Raw genomic sequence first — 12028 nt, forward strand, 5'->3', positions numbered from 1 at the left:
GCCTCTGTTAATATGGTGGATAACGTTTATGGACTTGCGTATGTTAAACCAGCCTTGCATCCCTGGGATGAAGCCTACTTGATCATGATGAATGACTTTTTTGATGATAAGCTGTAATCTATTGGCTAGGATTTTGTTGAGAATTTTTGCGTCTATGTTCATGAGTGAGATTGGTCTGAAATTCTCCTTTTTGTTTGGGTCTTTTCCTGGTTTTGGTATCAGGGTGATGTTTGCTTCATAGAATGTGTTGGGGAAGATTCCTTCTTCCTCAGTTTTTTGGAATAATTTCTGCAGTACAGGAATAAGCTCTTCCTTGAAGGTTTGATAGAATTCTGGAGTGAAGCCATCTGGACCAGGGCATTTTTTGGTTGGAAGATTTTTTATTGTTTCTTTGATCTCAGTTCTTGAAATTGGTCTGTTCAGGAGCTCTATTTCTTCCTGGCTGAGTCTAGGGAGAGGGTGTGATTCCAAATATTGATCCATTTCTTTCACATTGTCAAATTTCTGGGCATAGAGTTTCTGGTAGTATTCAGAGATGATCTCTTGTATCTCTGTGGGATCAGTTGTTATTTCCCCTTTATCATTTCTGATTGAGGTTACTAGAGATTTTACTTTTCTATTCTTCGTTAGTCTGGCCAATGGTTTATCTATTTTATTTATGTTTTCAAAAAACCAACTCCTTGTTTCATTAATTTTCTGAATGATTCTTTTGTTTTCAATTTCATTGATCTCTGATTTGATTTTGGATATTTCTTTTCTTCTACTGAGTTTAGGCTTAGATTGTTCTTCTTTTTCCAATTCCATAAGATCTCTTGTGAGATTGTTGATGTGCTCTCTTTCTGTTTTTCGAATGTAGGCGTCTAAAGCGATGAATTTTCCTCTCAAAACTGCTTTTGCAGTATCCCACAGGTTTTGGTAGCTTGTGTCTTCATTGTTGTTATGCTCAAGGAAGTTAATGATTTCCTGTTTTTTTTTCTTCCTTCACCCATCTGTTATTCAACACAAGATTGTTTAGTTTCCATGCCTTTGGGTGTGGTCGAGCATTTTTGTTAGAGTTGAGTTCCACCTTTAGTGCCTTATGGTCTGAGAAGATACAAGGTAAAATTTCAATTCTTTTGATTCTGTTGATATTTGTTTTGTGTCCCAGGATATGATCAATTTTGGAGAATGTTCCATGGGGTGATGAGAAGAATGTATATTCTTTATCTTTGGGATGGAGTGTTCTATATGCGTCTATCAAGCACAGTTGTTCTAGGGTCTCATTTAAGTCTCTTATATCCTTGTTTAATTTCTGTTTAGAGGATCTGTCCAGCTCTGTAAGAGGAGTGTTAAAGTCCCCTGTTATTATGGTATTATCAGATATCATATTGCTCAGACTGAGTAAGGTCTGTTTCAAGAATCTGGGAGCATTTAAATTAGGTGCATAGATATTTAGGATTGAAATGTCTTCTTGTTGTATTTTTCCCTTGACCAATATAAAGTGACCATCTTTGTCTTTTTTGACTTTAGTTGCTTTAAATCCACATGTATCTGAAAATAAGATTGCAACTTTTCTTTTGTCTTGACTTTGGACAGGTTCATCACAATGTGTCTTGGAGAAGCTCGGTTAGAGTTGAGGCGACCTGGGGTCCAATAGCCCTCTGAAAGCAGTGTGTCAGAATCTTTGGTGATATTTGGGAAATTTTCTTTTATAATATTCTCTAGTATGGCTTCCATTCCTCTGGGGCATTCTTCTTCCCCTTCTGGAATTGCTATAACTCGTATGTTGGAACGCTTCATAAAGTCCTATAATTCTGACAGTGAACGTTCTGCTTTCTCTCTCTCTTCTTTTCTGCCTCTTTTACTATCTGAGTTATCTCAAAAACTTTGTCTTCTACCTCTGAAATTCTTTCTTCTGCATGGTCTAACCTGTTGCTGATACTTTCCATTGCATCTTTAAGTTCCCTGATTGACTGTTTCATTTCCTTCAGCTCTGCTATATCCTTTTTATATTCTTCATATCGTTCATCTCTGATTTGATTCTGTTTTTGGATTTCCTTTTGGTTATTTTCCACTTTATTAGCAGTTTCCTTCATTGTTTCCATCATTTCTTTCATTGTTTTCAACATATGTATTCTAAATTCCCTTTCTGTCATTCCTAACATTTCTGTATAGGTGGAATCCTCTGCAGTAGCTACCTCATGGTCCCTTGGTGGGGTTGTTCTGGACTGGTTCTTCATGTTGCCTGGAGTTTTCTGCTGATTCTTCCTCATGGGTGATTTCTTTTATCTGTTTCCTTGCCCTAATTTTCCTTTCACTTCATCTTGCTCTTTAAGTTCTCGTGCCTGTGGACTAAGGGTTACAGGACCAGAAGGGTGAGAAGGTTGAAGAGCAAAAGAGGGATGAAAGAAAGGAGGACCGAGTGATAAGAAAAAAAAAAAGAAAATTAGAGAAAGGAGAGGGGGTGGGTAAAAGGAATATTGACAAAAAGAAGAGAGGCACAGAAAGAGGGAGACAGAGCAATATAGGTGTACAGTAGGGTACTTTGATACAACCTTAAAAAAAAAAAACCACCTTCTGGGGGTGCCCAGTTGGGTGGTTCCCTTGAGGTCAGCAGCTCTTTGCTAACCTGATCAGACACAGTACCCCACCTCCACCAACTAGAGAGGAAAGACAAAAATGCTATAAATCAAACCAAAACAAGCAAACAGAAAACTTTACGGGATAAAATTGGCTGGAAAAACCAAATTATAGCGGTAGAAACACTAACAAAAATGAAGTTCTAATTATTGAAATAGGTAGCAATGGGAAATTATAATTAAACTAGAAAAATTGAGAAAGAAAAAGGATCTGTATGGAAAAGGTTGAACTTAAAAAACAAAACAACAATCCACAACATCAAAATAAACAAAAAAAAAAACAAAGCAAAAAAAAAAAAAACCACAACCAAAAACAAAGCAGTATGTATATGTTATTGAATATTGTCTGGGCAACACGTGGTCTTCTGGGGTATGAGATGTTAATCACAGTTCTGATACGACTGGAGGCTGCTAGTTTCTCAAACCCCAGCAGGTAGACACCCTAAATCTCTCTTCAGCCCACTTAAAAGGCACTTTGAACTTGTTCACTTACTGAGCAGAAGCTTTCTCAGGGAAGTGCTTGTCGCTGGAATCACTGCTGAAGTGGCTATCCACTTACCCTGTGTGTCAAAACTGGTCTCCCTCTGCCCCCGTGGGTTAGGGCTGCAAGGCGGCTCAGACCCCGCCCTTAGGCTATTTGGTCGCTGGGTTACCAGCTCCCACCCAATTCCAGCTCTGCGACCCTTTGCGTATAAATTTTTGTGTAGAATCTGGCACAGTGGCTCACATCTATAACCCAGCACTTTTGGAGGCTAAGGTGGGAGGATCACATGAGGCCAGGGGTTCATGACCTGCCTGGGAAAGATAGCAAGAACCCAATCAGCTGAGTGTGATAGCATGCACTGTAGTCCGAACTACTTGAGAGGCTGAGGTTGGAGGATTACTCGAGCGGAGGACTTGGTTTCAGGTTACAGTGAGTTGTGAATGTACCACTGAACTCCAGTCTGGGTTGGAACTTCTAACCTCAGCTGATTTTCTTGCCTTGGCCTTTCAAAGTGCTGGAGTTACAGAAAATGAGCAGGCTGGGTGTGGTGGCTCACGCCTGTAATCCTAGCACTCTGGGAGACCGAGTCGGGTAGATTGCTGGAGCTCACAGGTTCGAGACCAGCCTAAGCCAGAGTGAGACCTTGTCTGTAAAAATAGCCAGGTGTGGTGGGTGCCTGTAGTCCCAGCTACTCTGGAGGCTGAGGCAAGAGAATCGCTTGAGTCCAAGAGTTGGAGGTTGCTGTGAGCTATGACATAACAGCACTCTACTGAGGGCGACAAAGTGAGACCCTTGTCTCGAAAAGAAAGAAATAAGCTAGCAGCCTGAAATGGACTTACTCTTAAATAATATAGTAAGAATAAAGGCTTTGGAGGAGACTAAAACATGAGAAATATCGCACAGACATGGTCTCAGCAACATCCAGATTGATTCTGGGCACAGTTATAGCTGGGGGCAATTTTTTTTCAGAACGAAGACCCAAAACAGTGAATTTGAGATGATAAGACACAAACACCACCAGACTCTGTAAAGAAGTACCTGCCACTGCACATCTCAGTGTAATCTTTACATGAGGAGGGATTGCTTGTTTCACATTGGTTACTTCAGCTACTTTCATGATAGCAGTCTATTCAGCAGAACATTTGAGTGCTATTTCTGTGTAAACACGCTGTTAGGCATTATGGAAGTGATACTAAGATGACAAGTATGACACGATCCTGCCCATGAGGATCTTGTAAACTACTAAGGAAATTTTACATTTATTCAGATATACTTGTTCATCCACAGTCTATTTTTTTTTTTTTTTTTTGAGACAGAATCTCACTTTGACTCCCTTGGTAGAGTGCTGTGGCATCATAGCTTGCAGCAACCTCAAACTCTTGGACTCAAGCGATCTTCTTGCCTTAGTCTCCCAAGTAGCTGGGACTACAGGTGCTCACCACAATGCCTGGCTGTTTTTAGAGACGAGGTCTCTACTTGCTTAGTAGACTGGCTGAGAACTCCTGAGCTTAAGTAATCCACCCGTCTCGGCCTCACATAGTGCTAGGATTACAGGTGTTGAGCCACCACACCTGGCCTCATCCAGAGTCTATTATGTGCCAGACCCTGTACCAGGCATTTAGGAGATAGCAGTAGGTAAGTTAGAAATTGCTTCTAAGCCTTTGGCTTATACTTTCTGTTGCTTAGAGGGCGTTTCCTACCCCCTTCCCTTAAATTTAATTAGTTGCAGAGTTGTATGTTTGTGTTTCAGTCTTTTTTAAAAATTCCACGTTAATGTGAGCATACCAACAACTAGGTTACAATATCTGTGCATGTTAGGTAGAGTTCCTCTCGCAATTATGTCCTACACCCAAAAGATGTGCCAAGACCCTTATATTGTGTCCATTAAGTGGGAGCACATCCGTCCCCTAATCTCTCCCTTCTTCCCCCTCCCTTGTACCCTTCCTCCCAACTTGAATTGAATTTAGTTTTTCTCTTATGTGGGTGTGTATTAGATCGTCTGCTGGCTTTGTATTAGTATTGAGTACACTGGATATTTACATTTCCATTCTTGTGATACTTTACTAAGAAGAATGTGTTTCAACTCCATCCAGGTTAATACAAAAGATGTAAAGTCTCCATCTTTTTGGTGGCTGAATACATATACCACAGTTTGTTAATCCATTCCTGGGTTGGTGGACATTTTGATTATTTCCACATCATGGTGATTGTAAATTGAGCTGTGATAAACAATCTAGTATAATATCCTTATAATAAAATGTTTTTTTTTTCTTCTGGGTAGATGCCTAGTAACAGGATTGTGGGATCAAATGGGAGGTCTAATGTGAGTTCTTTGAGGATTCTCCATACTTCTTTCCAAAGAGGCTGTATTAGTTTAATTGCAAAGTTTTAGAAATAGAGAGTGGGACTTGAAATTTTCTTAGCAGAACATTGGCCAGTACTACTATCTGTGTGATTTGGACCTAACATTCTATGGGTCAGGGCTTAGGTACCATATTAGAAAATATTTACATCATATTCAGCAGTCAGATAATTAATGCCCAGAATATGTAAAGATTCTGACAAATGATTAACAAAAATGCAAATATCCCAACAGAAAACTTTTTTTTCAAAGGATTAGAACAGTAGATCAAAGGATAGGAAATATAAAAGTCTAGAAAGGTAAAAGCATTTATGTTCATTCTTACTAGTTATTAGGGAAATGATGATTCCATAATGAAATACTATTTTTACCTCTCTTATTGGTAAAAAGTTAATAATAGTAAATTTAAGCAACGATAGGAAAACATTGAGTACTTTCATGTAGTAGGCAAAACAGTCCTCCCAGCAATCCTGTGAGGTAGGGGTTATTATTATTGTCATTATTATTCTATTGATGAGGTACTTCAGGCACAACTGTAGAGTCACTTGCCTAAGGTCAGACATCTAGTACTTGTTGAACATGCGTTTGAACTCAGTCCCTAGAGGTATACTCTTTTTTTGTTGTTATTATTGCCCAGGCTGCCTGGAACTCCTGGGCTCAAGTGATCCTCCTGCTTCAGCTTCCATGTAGCTTGGATTACAGGTGGGTACCAACCACTGTGACCTGCTTAGAGCCGGTACGTTTTATTTTGTTTGTTTATTTATTTATTTATTGAGATAGAGTCTCTCTCTGTTACCTCAGGCCAGAGTACTAGCTCACAGCAACCTCAAACTCCTGGGTTCAAGGGATCTTTCTGCCTAGTCTCTTGAATAGCTGGGATTACACCTGGCTGATATTTTCTATTTTTAGTAGACATGAGTCTCACTCTTGCTCAGGCTGGTTTCGAACTCCTGAGCTCCAGGGATCCTCCTGCCTTAGCCTCGCAGGGAGTTAGGATTATAGGCGTGAGCCACTGTGCCCAACCTCTTTCTTCTTTTCTAGTATGTGTATTTAGTGCTGTAAGTTTTCCTCTAAGCACTGCTTTCTCTATATCCCCCTAATTTTGATAAGTTGTATTTTTGCTTTCATTTAGTTTAAAATCTTTTAAAATTTCCTTTGAAATTTCTTTTTGATACATAACATTGTTTGAGGTATGTTGTTTAATCTCCACGTGTTTTCAGATTTTCCAGATACCTTTCTGTTATTGATCTCTAGTTTAATTCCAGCATGGTCTGAGAGCAGACATTGTATGCCTTCTGTACTCGTAAATTTGTGAAGGAGTGTTTTATGGCCTAAAATGTGGTCTTAATCTTGGTGACTGTCTAATATGAGTGTGAGAAGAATGTATATTCTTCTGTTGTTGAAGTATTCTATAGACGTACATTTTATCTAAGTTATTGATGATGTGAGCTCAACTGATTTTCTTCTGCCTGCTGGTTTCTGATAGAGGGGTGTTAAAAGTTTCTTTCTATAACCGTGGGTTCATCTATTTATCCTTGCAGTTCTATCAGTTTTTGCCTCATTTTGATGTTCTTTTGTTAAGTACACACAGGGTAGGAATTGTTATGTCTTTTTGAGAATAAACCCTTAGTCTTTAAATTTTCCTTAATCTGAACTCTGCTCTGCCTGAAGTTAATATAATTACTTCTGCTTTCTTTTGATTGGTGTTAGCAAGGTATATGTTTCTTCATCCATCTACTTTTTTTTTCTTTTAGAGACAGAGTCTTACTTTGTTGCCCTTGGTAGAGTGCTGTGGCGTCATAGCTTACGGCAACCTCCAGCTCTTGGGCTTAGACGATTCTCTTGCCTCAGCCTCCTGAGTAGCTGGGACTGTAGGCGCCAGTCACAACACCTGTCTATTTTTTTGTTAACCAGTTTGGCTGGGGCGGGGTTTGAACTCGCCAGCCTTGGTATATGGGGCCGGTGCTCTACTCACTGAGCCACAGGTGCTGCCCTCCATCCATCTACTTTTAATCTATATGTGTCTTTACATATAAAGCAGGTTTCTTATAGATGGCATATAGTTAGGTCTTACTTGATTGATTCTGTCTGTCTGTGTCTTTTGATTAGTACATCTGGTGCATTGATGTTCATAGAGATTATTGAGATAGTCTCCTTCACTTTGAAGCATAATTTTGTGGGGGTATAGACTTCCAGGTTGGCATTTTTTTCCTTCTGGCATTTTAAATATTTCACTCATCTTCTTTCATATAGGGTTTCTGAGGAGAAATTGGATGTAATTCTTACCTTTGCTCCTCTGTAGGTATGGAGTTTTTTCCCCCCTCTGCTTTCTTTCAGTACTTTTTATCTTTGATTTTCTATTGTTTGAATATGATATGCCTCAGTGTGGTTTGTTGGGTTTTTTTTTTTTTTTTGCATTTATCATGCTTCATGTTCTCTGAGCTTCCTTGATCTTGAGTATTGGTATCTCACATTAATTTGGGGGCAAATTCTCAGTTATTGCTACCAATATTTCTTTTTTTCTCTCTCTTTTTCTCCTTGTATTCTCATTACACATATGCTACACCGTTTGTAGCTGTCTCCCAGTTTTTGGATGTTCTGTTGTATTTTTTTCAATGTTTTTTCCCCCTCTTTGATTTTTCAGGTTTGGAGGTTTATATTGCGATATCCTCAAGTTTAAAGATTCTTTCCTCAGCCACATCCAGTCTCCTAATAAGTCCATCAGAGGCATTCGAAATTTCTGTTCCGAGTGCTTTTAATTTCTTGTATTTTTTTTTTTTTTGAGACAGAGTCTCACCGTGTTACCCTCAGTAGAGTGGTATCATAGCTCATAGCAACCTCAAACTCTTGGGCTTGAGCAGTCCTCTTGCCTCAGCCTCCCCTGTAGCTGAGTCTACATGTGCCTGCCACAAGGCCCAGCTATTTTCCGAGACGGGGGTCTCACTCTTGCTCAGGCTGGTCTTGAACTCCTGAGCTAAGGCAGTCCACCTGCCTTGACTTCCTAGAGTGCTAGGATTATAGGTGTGAGCCACCACACCCAGCTCTAGCATTTCTTTTTGTTTCATTCTTAGAATTTCTTTCTATTTTCATTGCTCATCTGTTTTTGCTTGATGTCTACTTTACCTATTGCAGCTCATAGCATATTAATCACATTTATTTTAAAAAGTTCCTGATCTGATAGTTTCAGCATCCCTGCCATATCTGGTTCTGATCTTTGGTCTGTCTCTTTAAGGTATATTTCTGCTTTTTGTATGCCTTATAATCTTTTCTTGATAGCTGGACATTATATACTGCTGTAAATAATAATGTGATGTTGTTTGGAGGGAAGTTTTCTGTAATTCTCTGATTAAGTCTCAGGCTTTGTGCCTCTGGACTGAGGATTTCTCAAGTGCTTCTCAGCCTCCCCTTTCCCCCATTTAGAGGGGACAGGTTAGCTAGCATTGGCTAGAGTTGGGTATTTCTCTCTCTCTCTCTCTCTCTCTCTCAGGCTCTAATCTAACCCCAACAAGCTAGGCTCTTGTTAAATAGTTTATACTGAGGGCAGACTTCGTTAAGAACTGAAAGCTCTGGCTCCTTTCTTTCTTTCTTTTTTTTGAGACAAAGCCTCAAGTTGTCACCCTGGGTAGAGTGCCGAGGCATCGTAGTTCACAACAACCTCCAACTCCTGGTCTTAAGCGATTCTCTTACCTCAGCCTCCCAAGTAGCTGGGACTACAGGTGCCCACCACAACACCCGGCTGTTTTTTGGTTGTAGTTGTCATTGTTGTTTGGCAGCCCCAGGTTGGATTTGAACCTGCCAGCTCTGGTGTATGTGGCTGGCACCTTAGCTGCTTGAGCTACAGGCACCGAGCCATGGCATATTTCAAAATGGTTTCTTTTCCTCTCTTTTTGCCAGAAGAATGGGCGCAGGTGGGGGACTGAGGGGATTTCTCTAATACTGTCAGAACGAGGTCAAGCTCCTGGATGGAGGCAACACTCACAAAAGTGTGAGAGTCTCCCAAGATGGAGTCCCCCTAGAGATTTTAACTCTCAAGAGTTACCCACACCAAGCATCTAGCAATTCATCAATTATGATATATTTCAAGCCTGCCTATCTCAGCACCAGTTACCCACAGAGGTTTCTGCTCAGGTAATTTGTTTTTTTTTTTTTTTTGAGACAAGAGTTTCATTCTGTTGTCCAGCCTGGAGTACAGTAACATTATAGCTCACTGCAGCCTCCAACTTCTGGGCTCAAGTGATCCTTCTGCCTCATCAGCCTCCTGAGTGGCTGGGACTATAGGCATGCACTACAGGAACACTAATTTTTAAATTTTCTGTAGAGACTATGGTCCTCCTTGGCCTTCCAAAGTGCTAGGATTACAAGTGTAAGCTACTATGCCTGGTAATTTGTGATTTTTTTGTGTTTACCTGTCTGTCTCTCAAAATTCAGGGCAGTGGTTTGCCTCATGCTCATTGGAGCTAATTTAGAGGGAAAAGGGGGAGTTTTATAAGGATACTAGGATATCTCACAGATTTTAAAGGCAGTGATTACAACTCTATTACTCAGGCATAGCCTAGAAGGGTCTGTAATTCATTAAATTTAGATCAGGAACTCATACTAGACTAATAAACTGGTTAGGTGGATAAGTTTCCTCTGAACATGGCATTATATCTTGCAATTAAAATTGTGTGTATGTATGGGATGGGGGTAGATAATTTGAGAATTCTATTGGCAAAGATAATCCAATAAAATATACCATCTAGAAAATTAGGGGTATGGACTTGGGCTAATATAATGTTGATTAATGGTTTAGCGTGGACAAATTATGTACTACTTTAGGTCTTCAGAGAATCAGAACCAATAGGAGATACGGGTCTCAAGCTTGCAGGTGGCAGATCACAGGACATTTCTTCCTCTATAATAGTGTGAACAAATTCCTTATAATAAATCTCATTACATACACACACAGAGAATGATTTATAAATACATATATGTATCATGGGGAGAGCAATCTGGTTTACTTAGTCCAATTCAAATGCTAATCTCTTCTGGAAACACTCTCATTGGCATATCCAGAAATAATGTTTAATCAGGTATTGCAGCATTCCTTGGCCCAGTCAAGTTGATATGTAAAATTAAGCATCACAGCGATGTTGTTTATCTGAATAGTTTCTGGTCTATGTCATATATGTATATAAATTTGATTATGTGGCCTTCAGTCTTACTACTTCAGACATGAGAATTAAGCATGCTCCTTGTTTTAGTCCTGATCTCAAATCAGTTGCTCTTCCAGGGATTTCACTGCTTTCATATATTTGATACATCTGTTATCATGTTTTCCAATATTTGTTAAACTACTAGGTTTCTTATTTAGCGTGTCCTAGGTGAGAACAATCACCTTTTTCTTTATAGCTGTTGGCTGAGAATTCAATGCCAGACTGATACCCTGGAAATTGAAGCCCTGTGTGAATGTGGGGTAGCCACAGTGTCAGCTTCTCAGATCCTACTCTCAATGTACACGGGTCTTCATCTGCAGAAATAAAGCTCTTCTCAGAGATTATCTCTTTTTTTTTCTGCCACTGTAAGGGTGTTCATATTGAAAGGGTATATTTTTAGGATCAAATTTACTTAGCCTTATCAGAAAGTTGAACAGCATGTTACTTTTTTTGTTCTTATTTTTCTCTTGCATTGTTCAGACTTGAATTGATCACTTAAGACCAATGCCCTTGATGGATTTTTTTTTTTTTTGTAGAGACAGAGTTTCACTTTATCACCCTCGGTAGAGTGCCGTGGCGTCACACAGCTCACAGCAACCTCCAACTCCTGGGCCTAGGCGATTCTCCTGCCTCAGCCTCCCGAGCAGCTGGGACTACAGGTGCCCACCACAACGCCTGGCTATTTTTTTGTTGCAGTTTGGCCGGGGCTGGGTTTGAACCCGCCACCCTCGATATATGGGGCCAGCGCCCTGCTCACTGAGCCACAGGTGCCGCCCTGCCCTTGATGGATTATTAACTATAGAAACATACCAGTCCACTCTTTGGTTTCATGGTACAAATTGCATTGTGTGCCTTTTTGTCCTAATTCTTTCACACTAGTTGCATTTGATGATGAATAATAATAGCTACTATTTATTAAGCACTTATAGTCAGGTCTGTGCAAGGCACTTTACATTAACACATTCTTCTTCATCAATAAAAATATCCTTTTCAGGGCAGCGCCTGTGGTTCAAAGGAGTAGGGCACTGGCCCCATATGCCGGAGGTGGCGGATTCAAGCCCAGTCCCGGCCAAAAACCGCAAAAAAAAAAAAAAAAGAGGAAAAAAAAATATCCTTTTCAGGGCAGGGCCCATAGCTCAGTGGGTAGGGTGCCGGCTACATACCCCGAGGCTGGAGGGTTTAAATCCACCGTGGGCCAGCTAAAAACAACAGTGACAACTGCAACAACAACAACAAAATAGCTGGGTGTTGTGGCAGGCGCCTGTAGTCCCCGCTACTTGGGAGGCTGAGGCAAGAGAATTGCTTAAGTCCAGGAGTTTGAGGTTGTTGTGAGCTGTGACGCCAAGGCACTCTACCCAGGGCGACAGCT

At 40.3% G+C, this 12028-nt stretch overlaps 1 protein-coding gene across 3 annotated transcripts in view; it reads left to right on the forward strand.

The window, feature by feature from the left end:
• The window catches only part of ZFYVE9 (zinc finger FYVE-type containing 9), a 187414-nt gene that overhangs the window by 40888 nt on the left and 134498 nt on the right, over positions 1-12028 (forward strand). Inside the window, exon 1 of one of the 3 annotated variants that reach the window (XM_053576452.1) lies at positions 6106-6166. The exons of the other annotated variants lie outside the window; for them this stretch is intronic. The gene's annotated coding sequence lies outside the window, so the exon portion shown is untranslated. Of the gene's footprint in view, positions 1-6105; positions 6167-12028 lie in introns of those variants that run through there. 3 annotated transcript variants of the gene reach the window in all.

Source organism: Nycticebus coucang, chromosome 22 (assembly GCF_027406575.1).
Source record: "Nycticebus coucang isolate mNycCou1 chromosome 22, mNycCou1.pri, whole genome shotgun sequence".
NCBI lineage: Eukaryota > Metazoa > Chordata > Mammalia > Primates > Lorisidae > Nycticebus > Nycticebus coucang.